The 13,687-nt window shown below is 38.2% G+C and overlaps 1 long non-coding RNA gene across 1 annotated transcript; it reads right to left on the bottom strand.

Annotated features, from left to right (window-relative positions):
* Positions 1 to 5,764: 5,764 nt before the first annotated feature.
* On the bottom strand, positions 5,765 to 7,184 carry LOC129408673 (uncharacterized). Its single transcript, XR_008632072.1, has 3 exons — positions 7,103 to 7,184; positions 6,191 to 7,022; positions 5,765 to 6,116 (listed from the first exon to the last, which is right to left on the bottom strand). It is a non-coding gene; the product is annotated as an uncharacterized LOC129408673 (long non-coding RNA).
* Between the last annotated feature and the right edge of the window lie 6,503 nt (positions 7,185 to 13,687).

The raw sequence follows: 13,687 nt of genomic DNA, 5'->3' as shown, positions 1-13,687 counted from the left end.
ATTGGCCTTTCAAAATCTGATGAAACTAATTATCTTCCATAAGGACATGACCTGTGTGTACTGTTTGTAAAGTCAGAGTGTGTTTCTTTTTGACAAAAATTACACTCAATAAAAATAATGTTTTTTCATTGATTGTGTGTGTTTAAAGGGATGGAGAATATAGAAAAAAAAAGTGTTTTTACTTTGAGCAACTTTGCAGCTCTACAACATGGACTTTTGTTTGGTTTGAAGTTTATTTGTATCACACAATTCGTACACAAAGTAATTGAAAGTGCTTTACAGAATAAGAAAGATACTGAAATCACAATACAGACTTCCCAGCAGGTGGCGAGACATGACGGAGGTCTAAGCGGATACTCATGACATTTAGTTTAAAACTGCCTGTTAAAACGCAAGTTTATGGAGCTGATCCGCCATCTAAACCAGGAGCAGGGCAACAGATCCAAAGTGCCCAGCTACCAAGAAAAACTTCAATCTTTCAGATGACAGGAGAAGGACTGAGCATTACAGGCAAGTGCTCTGTGAGATCCTCATTGATTCAAGAATAAATATTTTTTATTAAAAGCTATTGGGAATAAAAGGACTATGAAGGCTAATAATAATTTTTAAAAAGAACTTTAGGTTTATATAAAGGAGGCATGGTCGGGGGGGCGTTAGAGGGAGTGTGACAGGAAACGTTACTGCAGCGGGCCCTCTATCTCCAAAGAGGACACAAGGCTCCCCCTCTACACCTCCTTCCCATCTAGGTTTTTAGAAGATTGTTTTTAAGATCCCACATTTGTCAGTTTTTTGTTTTTGTTTTTCAAGCCAGTTCATTTAACTGTTTGTGTGTGTTATGGGGGTGATGTCTTGATGACATATGTTAAATTGTTAACTAAATCCAGAGACGCAAACACTTAAAGTGGTGACTTATAATGTGAATGGGTCACTCAGCCCAATCAAACAAAGCAAAATATTGACAAAATTAAAGAGAGAAAATATCTGATGAGCATTTTTTGCAGGAAACCCATCTCTCTGAAACAGAACATGCTAAACTGTCTAGAATGGGTTTTAAATATCAGTACTCATCCTACCCAGCAGAACACAGGTGGGGGGTGACAGTTTTAATATCCAGTAAAATTATTTTTGAACCACTTCTTGAGAATAAAGATAAGGGAGGTAGATACATTCTCTTAAGAAGAAGAATTAATTTAAAGATTCATTTTTCTGCACCTCCAAATTCCAACTGGGCTTTCTTTAGACACATTTTTCATCTCATTATTGCAGAATTACAAGGCATTTTGATTTGTGGGGGACATTTTAATTTAAGATTAAATTTGAATCTCACCTATGGTTATGAGCTTTGGGTAATGACCGAAAGGACGAGATCGCGGATACAAGTGGCCAAAATGAGTTAGGGTGAGGAGCTCAGTCACATGGGAGGAGCTTGGAGTAGAGTCGCTGCTCCTTAACGTCGAGAGGAGCCAGTTGAGGTGGCTCGGGCATCTGCTCTGGATGTCTCCTGGGTGCCTCCCTCAGGAGGTGTTCTGGGCATGTCCCACCGGGAGGAGGCCCTAGGGCAGACCCAGGACACGCTGGAGGGACCATGTCTCCCGGCTGGCCTGGGAACGCCTCGGGGTCCCCCTGGAGAGTGTGTGTGTGGGAAGGGAAGTCTGGGAGTCCCTGCTTAGACTGCTGCCTCCGCAATCCGGCCCTGGATAAAGCAGAAGAAAATGGATGGATTAAATTTGAATCTTAACTCCTCTAACCCAAACATAACCAAAACTAATAAATACAAATTTTAAATCGTTAATAATGGATAGTCTTGGGCTCATAGATATGTGGTGACAATTCAATCGTACAGAAAAAGACAACACATATTTCTCAAATCCATAGTCCTTTTTTTAAGAATTGATTACTTTTTCATTTTTAGTAGAAACCTGCATAAGGTGTTGGACTGTAAAATAGGTAGAATTCCAATGTTGATGGTCCCACTGCTTTACACTCTACCCATGTCGTACATGCAGAAAACAATTGTATGCACGAATGTAAAATTAGTTTCAGATTACTTGACCTGTTGTGTCTTTAAGATATAATCATGAAAAGAGGAAGTTGGTACCACAAGTCAAGCTGCCGTTAAACAAATCACATGACTTCAATAGTGTCAGAGCTCCTCCTCTGGTAGATACAGTGAATAACAGTCTGATGTGTTTTTGTACAGCTCTACATATACTTTGTGTGACTGTGGCTCTCGAGCACAGTAGTACACTGCAGTGTCTCCAGGCTGCATGTTTTGTCCACTCAGAGTCACTGTTTTAGTTGAAGAATCTACATTTATACTGAACTTGTTCTTTAGTGAATCTTTGAATGCTCCGCTACATCCAGCACAGTGACCTCCAATCCACTCCAGGCCTTTCCCAGCAGACTGTCTGATCCAGTGTGTCGCATAACCATGTCCATATCTAACATCATAAGAGACAGTACAGGAGATGGTGAGAGTGTGTCCTGGCTGCACAGTCACAGAGGCTGGCTGTGTCAGTGTCTCACACTTCACACCTGTGGAGGACAGAGCACAATATTGAGGATCAAACTGTGCTGTTTAGTTGTACCAGAGTTTACTGATGTGAACAGAGACTTACAGGATTCAGCTGCCAGCAGCAGCAGAAGAGCTACAGACAACATCATCAGTGTGGAGTGCACTGTCACACTCTCACATGGGCCTTATATAAACACACAGGAGCACAGCAGTAGTTTGCATTCACACTAACAGGGAGGGGCATCAGAGGGAGACTAATTATAAAATAAATGTAGGAGCATGTGTGTGAAAATATCAGTAATTATTAATGTTGGACAGGTTTTGATTCACTGCAGAAACTTTGTCAGTCTTTATTTCAGGAATGCAGGTCCAACTGAAAAAAAACAGGAAACAGACACAAGGCTCAACTCGGCTTGAAGTTTTTTATTGAAATAATTTGATTATTTTAGTTGTAGTAGTAGTAGTAGTGGTATTTGTAGTTGATGTAGCTGCAGCAGTAGCGGTAGCTTAGTAGCAGTAGCAGTAGCAGTAGCAGGTCGAAAACCTTTAAAGTAAACAAATGTGTAATTAAATTAGCATTTTACAATTTCATTAGTTATATAATCCAATTTAATTTAAATTAATACACTTCAATTATAATATCATTTATATATAATATATATCATGTATTGTACTTTTATCTAGCACATTTCACACATGAACTTAAATAGCTATCATTTTAACCAATAATTTTTTAATCCAATAATTAACTTTTTATACAGTTTTAAATGAATATGAAAGTAATACTTGAAGATAAATCCTGATACATAAATACATTGTTTTTTAATTGCTAAAAAACATATATTTATATAATATTTAACTAGAGCTACTTAAACTTAGGATTTACATCATTTTCTTTATTTATAGAGTAGTAAATCTGATTTAAACAATTTAGTTATTCAACTTAATTCTTTTGGCATTTTCAAACTTAAATTGAATTTATTTACAGTTCCTTTTGAACTAATTTTAAAGTTAAATTTCCTTACCAGTAGTGTCTCTGTTTCCCCTCACATTCCTTGGTTTGGTTTGAATTGTTTGCCCACACCTGGGCCTAATTAAATGATTACAGAGACACACCTGGTTACCTTGTTTTTTGTCTTGCTGCCATCTACTGGCCAGACTGAAAATAACCTAATCAACTAATAAAAAGGGAGGGGAGGAGGAAGAGGAGGGAGCAGAGATGAGAGGAGACAGGCTCTGGACTGGAGGTGAAACTTGGTGCAGGGGCTGGGCTTTTTAACTTGACAAACTTTAAATCATCATCAGCTGTTTTCTTTATAATTAATATTAGAATACAATGCATCCAGGAGGTTTATTGTGTTATGATTAAACACTCACTTTCATTATTCAACTTTGTCATAACCATTGTGAGACATAGTTAAGGTCTGCACTGCCCAAATTTGAGTCCTGTGAGCTTTAAAACATAATGTTGTTACCTCCTCAAAATCAGACCTGAAGTTGTGTTTTGTTTCATTCACATGTTTGCGTAACCCTTTATTTTTAGTCTATCTACATCTCCAAAGCTGTAGTTTTCATGTTTTGTCATGAAGCTGTAGTTTTCAAGTTAACAGCTATATTTTACCTTTAGTTTAGTAGAGATTATACATTTCAGCACTGAAATTATCCAAATATTCTATTGTGAAGGTGTATTGAGTTTAAAAACACAGTGGAATTACTAATGACATCACAAAGTGGAATAGTCTGTTTTCTAACTCTGCCTAAATATGCAGGGTTTGTGTGAAAGAAACAAAAACAACTCTGGGTATAATTTTGATGAGAAAACAACATTAGAACAGATGAGAAAACAGGGTAACATGGGCCCAAAACAGACCAAACTGACCTGCAGTAGTTTGTATTCACACTAACAGGGAGGGGCATCTGTGTGAAAATATCTGTGGTTACTTTTTATACTACGTTACATCAGATTGTGTTTTTGGTGTTGAACTTGTTTTGTTTAACTTCAGAACTTCTGATCGTCACCAGCTCTTTTCATTGAAGGCCTGTGGTCACATGAAATCTTTCTTATTGACTGCATCAAGATGTTTTTATACATTCATCTCCTCTCTCTTTGTCCTGTTTGGGGTTGTGTGTGACTGCACATCTATGGCCTTTAGGCAGTACACTGAATAAACACAAATTTTCTATTCATTTTCAAATTTCCTGGACACAAATGAACAGTAAGAAGAAAACCTGTATGAAGTGATCACCTCCTCTAGTGGTGAGACTGTAGACTACATGCTTTTACATTCATTCACTTGAGGTAGTAGTTTGCCTGATGTAGTTGTGTGTCCAGACGAGGAGTGGGTCTGGGTGTGTAAAGCTCTGTTCACTCCACCTTGTGTTTGAGAGTCTCTGTTCTCTGTTTAAATAGGATGGACATAGAGACACATGGTGAAAATATCAGTGTTCATAATGCAGTGTTCTCTTAAGAGGAAGGATAAGGGGGTTCACTAGTGACCCTGTTGTGTTTGTGAATGTTTATGCACCTCCAAATTCCAATTGGGCTTTCTTTAGACCATTTTTCATCTAATTATTTCAGAAACACAAGGCATTTTGATTTGTGGGGGAAATTTTAATTTAAGATTGAATTTGAAGGACTGTGGAGGACAGAGCACAACTATTTGAGGATCAAACTGTGCTTTTAGTTGTACCAGAGTTTACTGATGTGAACAGAGACTTACAGGATCCAGCTGCCAGCAGCAGCAGAAGAGCTACAGACAACATCATCAGTGTGGAGTGCACTGTCACACTCTCACATGGGCCTTATATAAACACACAGGAGCACAGCAGTAGTTTGCATTCACACTAACAGGGAGGGGCATTTCTTAGAAAAAAAAAATAGGAAATTGTGGAAATAGGCAGTGAGAATTCGTGTGTGCAAGTGTTGCATGTTTTTGTCTAACTTGGGATGAGCTCGTTACTTAATGACTAAGTTCACTGTATTCTTGAGATCACATAACATTTTTTAATCATTCATCAAGAATATCTGAATAAAATGACAGTGAAAAGAGGAAGGTAAAAGCACAAGACCAACTCACTACACATTTGTAAGATAAGATAAGATAAGATAATCCTTTATTGTCTCCCATGGGAGAAATTTGTCTTGGGACAGGGGGTAACATGTTTTATCAAAAACAGGACAACACAACACAAAGCAGCACATAAACAAACACCATAAAACAAAGTAAATATGAGACCAAACATTTCCCATCATCTACTGCCCCCTGGAGGTTGTGCTGGTTTTTGTACAGACTCATAATAAAGTCAAACCACAGTGTGTCGGGCACAGTAGTACACAGCAGAGTCCTCAGGCTGCAGGTTTAGACATTGTCTCTGCTGATTTCTATCCTCCCTTGAACACTGTCTGCGTAATACGTCTTACTCGCATCGTAATAAATGAGCCCCAGACATTCCAACCCTTTTCTTTCAGATTGTCTAATCCAGTTCATCCCATAGCCACAAAAGTTAAACCCAGATCCACTGCAGGAAAGACTGACAGACTCCTGAGGAGTTTTGAGCACTGGAGAAGATGGAATGGACTGGAGGATCTGGCAACTCACACCTGACAAATAAAAACGAGTTAAACACATGCACGATCCAAACATACTGAACATGTTTGTGGAGAAGTGAACTCACAGGGCAGGGAGAGCGCCCCCATCAGGAGGACCAGTGTGTTCATCATGGTCAGACTGTGTTAGAAAGGATGTGTCTGTCACTTTATAACAGTAGACTCCAAGGATACAATATTTACATGAGGCTGTGGAGAGGAGGGGTTTGTGAGGAGATTTAAAGTTATGGACCATGTTCCCTAAGCAGAGCATATGTGAGACTCACCCTGTCAATACTGGTCAACAACAAGTTAAATTTGAATCACAAAAAAAGTTTGGTATTCAGTGAAATATATTTCTCGTATTACGTACAATGGTAAAGGTTATATTGTGTGTATTGTACGTTAAATGTAACATGTTATATTTAGGCTCCTGCTGGCGGGAAGCCTCCCCTTTTTTTTCTTTTTCTTTCTCCGTGTACCTGGTCTGTTCGGTGGTCGTGGCACTTGGTGAAAGGACTCGCTCTCTGAAGTCTTCGTCTTGTGGGAAGCGCTACTGTGAGGCGCGATATTGATTCTGATAATGGTCCTAAGGTAATTCCAAGCAACGAGGCCATGCGACCCAATGGACAATGAACGCACAGGACTGGTCGAGGATGTATGTGATTAACCCTTTGCAAAAATGGATAATAAATTCATTGTAAAGTGTATTCATGTCTCATGCCATATTCAGTCAACGAACCTGTGTGTCCATAGTGGGTGGGGAAAAACACTGTGTCCTGGTATTACCAGGTGGCGTTGTTGGCAACTTTACTACCTTGAAGTACACTTACAAATATGCCGCTCTGCTACATATGTTTTTTTCTTCTTCATTATGCATTTTTTGGCTGGTGTGACTTATAATCCGGAGTGACTTCTAGTCTGAAAAATACGGTAAATAAATGAACACATATGTAACCTGACAATTGTCATTAAATAGACTTGTTGTATCTTTTATTTACCTCCACTAATTCTATTATCTATTCTAGTCATGAATTTAGTCTCAAATATTATTTTTAACACAGGGCTGACAATCAACAAATCCTTGCAACCTGAAAAAAATGAAGTGCATGCAGTGACAATTATAAAGCTGCATGTTTGAAGAAAGTGAGGAAGTCGTAAAATAAAATTATATTCTTTATTAAAATAATAATAGTAATATAATAGAGCCAAAACTGTCTCCTCTCAAAATAATTATATTTTCAGCCACACCATCATCTAGCCTGAGTCCAGACAAAAATAGTTTTACTCTGAACAAGTCTCTTCCATATGCCAAAGTACTTCATGTTGTCTCCATGGAGATACATTTATTGCAATACAGTGGAACATTTTATAACTTCACCATGGAAACAATAAAGTGGGGGACCCCTCTACCACAACAGTGAACTAGTGCACCTTTAAAAGTACTGTTACTGAAGTGTTTTGTCTGTTCATTACTGAAGTGAAGTAACAGAGAGAAAATAAAATGAGGAAGTAGTTCTTGTACAGCTCTTCCACTGTTTGTCTCACTGTGTCTCTGGCGCAGAAATACAGCGCAGTGTCGTCCGCTCTCAGGCCGCTCATGTGCAGATACACCTCTTTTCTGCTGTTATCTCTGGACACGGTGAAGCGGTTTTTCACTGAATCGGAGTAGCGCTTAGTTACACTGCCATCGCTAATGTAAGAGATCCACTCCAGGCCTTTCCCAGCAGCCTGTCTGATCCAAACAGTCTCATAATTACTACTGAATCCTGAATATGTACAGGTCAGACGGTGTGACCCTCCTGGACTTGTGACCACTGCTTCAGACTGAACCAGGGTTTGGCCTTCAGCTCCTAAAATGCATTAATTCATTAGTTTAGTTCAGTGAGAGAATACAGTAAAAAGCAAATACTGGTCTCACCTGAGCCGCTGATATACACAAGAAGAACCAAGAAATATTTGGCAGATATCATCGCTGCTGATGGTTTGGTGTCAATGCTGAACACAACCACATTTGTAATATGAGGGGAGGATTTGCTTTTGCATAGAGTGAGCACCTCCTACTTCAACACCCAACTTCAGCCTTTCATTATAATGTGTAACTCTTTATTATCTTCTGACTTTATGGCTTGTAATGGTATTATATTACACAAAAATGACTCTCCAAATCTCCAAACGCTTCATTATGACCTGTCAATCATCATGGAGACCAAACCAGACTAAGTTACAGGTCAGATCTGTGGAGAGGCAACTCCGCTCACAGTCAGAATGCTTATTTTTCGAGGTGTTTTTGAGCTATAAAACCACCTGCAATTTGATCATCACAAGTTGGAGCTGTTTAATGTCATAGTGTGGAACATTCCAGGCAGAGCAATGACATATCCATAGAAACAAGAAGGTGACTGACCCCCGACCAAAAAGTTACACAGTGCAGCTTTAATTTGAATTCTAAAAGGTACAAGGAGCCAATGACGTTACAGAAGCACAGGATGGACTAATTATAATCTGTTTATTAAAGAGGAATCAAGTTTGTGGTGCAGGGAATTACAATAATTTAAACGTGATTTCACAAACGTGTGGACTAACTTTTCAAACTGGTGGGCAGTAAATAAAGAAATAAAGAAAGAAATACCCCACGTTTTCTTACAAAAGGTTGTGAATAATGACAAGAAAACAGAAACATGTTAACAAACGGGACCAGACTCACCAAACAATAAATACTTCACTTTTGTTTTCATTTTTAAAATATAATCCAGTCTTTGAATTCTCTGAGACATTTTCCCAAGGTCTTATAAGACTCTCTTTGATTTGAATAGTGTGTGGATATGAACATCATCAGCAAAACAGTGAAAAGAATTTAAATATGTTCTAAATATTAAGTCGAGTGCTAACATACACAGGGAGAACAAAGCTGGTCATAAAATGGAGCCCTGTGGAAATCCACACATTAGTCTCTGTTTGCTGGATTTATCTTTCACTGAGAGACTAATGAAATTTAAATGTTTAACAATTAAATACAATACATGAACACGTTTTTGTGATGAATATATTTGTATTAATTGTGATGTTTATACTGTATACAAAACATACATTTTGGTCTTTGACAATGACAAAAAAAAATTTCTATTTCTATGTGTGTCACACTGCCAGTGTTTAAAGTGGAGGAAAAACTCTGTTGACGTACATTTTTGTACAGCTGTGGATGTGTTTTCTATCACTGTGCAGAGCGTTGTCTGGCACAGTAGTACACTGCAGTGTCTCCAGGCTGCATGTTCTGTCCATTCAGAGTCACTGTTTTACTGGACGAATCTACATTTATACTGAACTTGTCTTCAGTGAATCTTTGAGTACAATCGTACATCCAGCACAGTGATATCCAATATACTCCATTGCTTTCCCAGCAGGCTGTCTGATCCATGCTGTGTAGTAGCCACCAGAAAGCGTAACATCATATGAGACAGTACAGGGGTGGTGAGAGTGTGTCTGGCTGCACAGTCACAGAGGTTGGCTGTGTCAGTGTCTCAACACTTCACACTGTGGAGGACAGAAATGTGTTGAGGAGATGCTTCAATAACAGGAGCATTGTGTGTAAGTGGAGCTGATGTTGAGTGTGAAAGAGGAAAACTCACAGAGCAGACAGAGAGCAGCCCACAGCAGAGTGAGTGTGTCCATCCTGAGACTGCACATGTGAGCGAGGAGGAGCAGCAGCACACTATGTACTGTACACACATTTACATCTGCTCTGCATACACTCCTCCTCTCACTGACAGAGAGACACAGAAAAAATTCAGTTTTCTACAAATTAATTAACCCATATGTAATTTTATAACTGTAATTTAATAGAATTTTGTATCTTTTATTTATCTCCACTAATTCAATTATTTATTCTAGTCCTGATTTTAATCTCAAATATTATATTTAACACAGATCCAGCAATCAATAAAAATAGATAAAATAATCACCCCTCCTTCCAAAACAAGCTGTTAATACATTAGTTTGTTTATTTGAATTTAATTTTTGTCTTTTTTTTTTTTTACTCTTTTTGTCTCGTGGACTTAAAGGTTGTATAGAGGATTTTCCAAGGAAAGAGAAATACAGTGACCTTTTCAGATGTTGACACCCCCCGAGGTACGAGGTAGCCTCGTTATCTATTAGTTATCTATAATGTGTGTGTTTTTTTTTTGGTCATCATAATTACAAGGCTGCTGCATCTCTTTAATGCTATTTTAAACTTTCATTGACAGTTTGAAACAATAAATAAATAAATAATTCCTAAATACAACCTTTAATGCTAACTGGTATAGACTGTATTTTTATGTATTCAAAATGTAAGCTAAACAAAATAGCTTTAGTTTAGTTTATGTATTTAAAGATTCACCTTAACAGGAGAGATGTTTTTTACCAGGTTGTCAACAATTCTGTGTCATCATTCACTCCCAGTTCTCTCAGCATCTTAAAATCATCCTTATCAAAAGCATCATTAAACATGATTTTACTTCATATATCATGTGTCCCTCAAATGCACAGGACATCTCCTCTCCAAAATATAGAACCTCTTTTACCTGAAATAAGTAAAAGTTTGGTGCTTCAATCGTTGATCCTGTAAGAATCCGCTCTGTTTCTCAGTCCTTTAAGTAGATTTTTCTCCCTTTTTCTGAGTATGCAGCCATGTTTGTTTTGAAGTGAACAGAGCTGAAGTTTCTGATTGGTTTGTCAGATCATGTCCTCTGAAATCAGGGAGACAAGATTTCCCCTAATTTGCCAATTTTTTAGGTTTCTGATCATCTGACATCACACTACGGGTAATCCATAACTGTTACCTAGCAACCATTTTGTACACAAAATGTATAATGTTGTTTCCTCATCACAAACTCCAAAAACTTGGAGTTGTGTTTTGTTTCATTCACACATGTTCAACACACTAATCCTGCATATTTAGACTGAGTTCTTCTCTCAAACAGAAAAAACTCTTGTTTCAACTTGTGATGTCACGTGGTGATACCGGACGTGCTTCAATGTGTTTTTAAACTCTGTACACCTTCACGAGAATCTTTTGGATCATCACAGCTTTGGAATTGCCAATCTCTTTAATGAAGTCATTGTGGATGAATATTGTGATTTTAAATGTGTACATTATAACACGGGTGTCGTAGATTAAAACTGTAAAACAGGCTCAAGCACAATGTATTCTTTAACACTGGGAAAGACATTTTAGTCTGTATGTATCATAACAGACGGATGGTTATAAAAAGGAGAGTTGTCTTTTTAATTTCTTCATGAATGAATTAGTATGCAGTAGCAATGAGCTTACACTTTTAATGAATTTGTACCATATATTTGTACCATACTGTCAAAGGTTATTCCTTGTTTCCTGAGTGTTAGGGTTAGGCCTATTGTCATGTCTGCAACAAGTATGCATTCAAGAGCTGAAAAGAGGAAGTTGATACCACACGTCCATTTACACAACACTATCCCTTTTTGTACATCTCTACATATACTTTGTGTGAGAGTGTGTGGCTCCCGAGCACAGTAGTACACTGCAGTGTCTCCAGGCTGCATGTTCTGTCCACTCAGGGTCACTGTTTTTGTGGAAGCGTCTAAATTTACATTGAACTTGTTCTTCAGAGATTCTTTGAGTTGCATAGAGTGTCCTTCATGGTGACTTGCAATCCACTCCAGGCCTTTCCCAGCAGGCTGTCTGATCCAGTGTGTTCTGCTGCTTCTAAGAGTATATGAGACAGTACAGGAGATGGTGAGAGTGTGTCCTGGCTGCACAGTCACAGAGGCTGGCTGTGTCAGTGTCTCACCTTCACACCTGTGGAGCACAGAGCACAATATTGAGGATCAAACTGTGCTGTTTAGTTGTACCAGAGTTTACTGATGTGAACAGAGACTTACAGGATCCAGCTGCCAGCAGCAGCAGAAGAGCTACAGACAACATCATCAGTGTGGAGTGCACTGTCACACTCTCACATGGGCCTTACATAAACACACAGGAGCACAGCAGTAGTTTGCATTCACACTAACAGGGAGGGACATCAGAGGGAGACTAATTATAAAATAAATGTAGGAGCATGTGTGTGAAAATATCAGTAATTATTAATGTTGGACATGTTTTGATTCACTTCAGAAACTTCAGATCATCACCAGCTGTTTTCTTTATAATGAATATTAAAATAAATGCATCCAGGATGTTTATTGTATTATGATTAAACACTTACTTTCATTATTCAAGTTTGTCGTAACCATTGTGAGACATAGTTAAAGTCTGCACTGCCCAAATTTGAGTCCTGTGAGCTTTAAAACATAATGTTGTTACCTCCTCAAACTCAGACCTGAAGTTGTGTTTTGTTTCATTCACACATGTTTGAGTAACCCTTTATTATTAGTCTATCTACATGTCCAAAGATCAGTGATCTGTTCCACCCTGTGATGTCATCAAGCTGTAAATTTCAAGTTAACTTTTTCCTTTAGTTTAGTAGAGATTATACTTTTCAGCACTGAAATCATCCAAATATTCTATTGTGAAGGTGTATGGAGTTTAAAAACACAGTGGAGCACTTCCTGAATTACTACATGACATCACAAAGTGGAATACACTGTTTTTTAAATGCAGCCTAAATATGCAGGGTTTGTGTGAATGAAATAAAAACAACTCTGGGTATAATTTTGATGAGAAAACAACATTAGAACAAATCAGGAAATGGCGTAACATGAGCCAAAAACAAACCAAAATGACCTTTTCATACTAACACAAGACATTTCAGGTTCTCATCAAAGTCACATTTACAAGTGATCTGTGACTGGGAGAAGAGCAGGGGGGAAAGAACACAGCCCTGGGGAATGTTGATGGTCCCACTGCTTAAGACACTCTTCCCCAGAATGATATAAGATTTGTTTCAGATTCTTGACCTGTTGTGTCTTTGTCCAACGGGAGTCAGCAAGTGCATCTGGTGTAACAACAGGCTGTAACTACCCAGGCAAGTTTTACACCAAAGTTGCTGCTCCTGAAAGTTGCTAAAAGTGGGAAACTCAAATGTGTCTTTGTCACATAGATTTATCAAAGGCAGTTTAGTAGTTTAAGAAAAATGTATATGTTCTATGTAACACATATGAATGTATTAAACAATTCTGTGGATTTAACACAAAATAAACCACTAAGAACTTCCTCATTCAATATATGCAAATACAACCACAATATTTACAAATACAAAGTTTATTGAAAGAGGAAGTTGTTACCACAAGTCCAGCTGCAATTAAACAAATCTTAACACTTGAGTTTAGTGGTGTGAGAGCTCCTCCTGTGTTGGCCACAGTGAATAACAGTCTGATGTGTTTTTGTACAGCTCTACATATACTTTGTGTGACTGTGGTCGTCTGGCACAGTAGTACACTGCAGTGTCTCCAGGCTGCATGTTTTGTCCATTTAGAGTCACTGTGTTACTGGAGGAATCTACATTTATACTGAATTTGTTCTTCAGTGAATCTTTGTAAATGAGTTTGGTACTACATCCAGGACAGTGACGTCCAATCCACTCCAGGCCTTTCCCAGCAGGCTGTCTGATCCATGCGTCCGTAGCTGCTAA

The sequence above is a fragment of the Boleophthalmus pectinirostris genome, unplaced genomic scaffold, assembly GCF_026225935.1.
Source record: "Boleophthalmus pectinirostris isolate CB_2022bp ecotype Guang Dong unplaced genomic scaffold, ASM2622593v1 HiC_scaffold_17, whole genome shotgun sequence".
Taxonomy (NCBI): Eukaryota; Metazoa; Chordata; class Actinopteri; order Gobiiformes; family Gobiidae; genus Boleophthalmus; species Boleophthalmus pectinirostris.
Note: the sequence above shows the minus strand (reverse complement) of the source record. Positions and strands in the feature narration are given on the sequence as shown.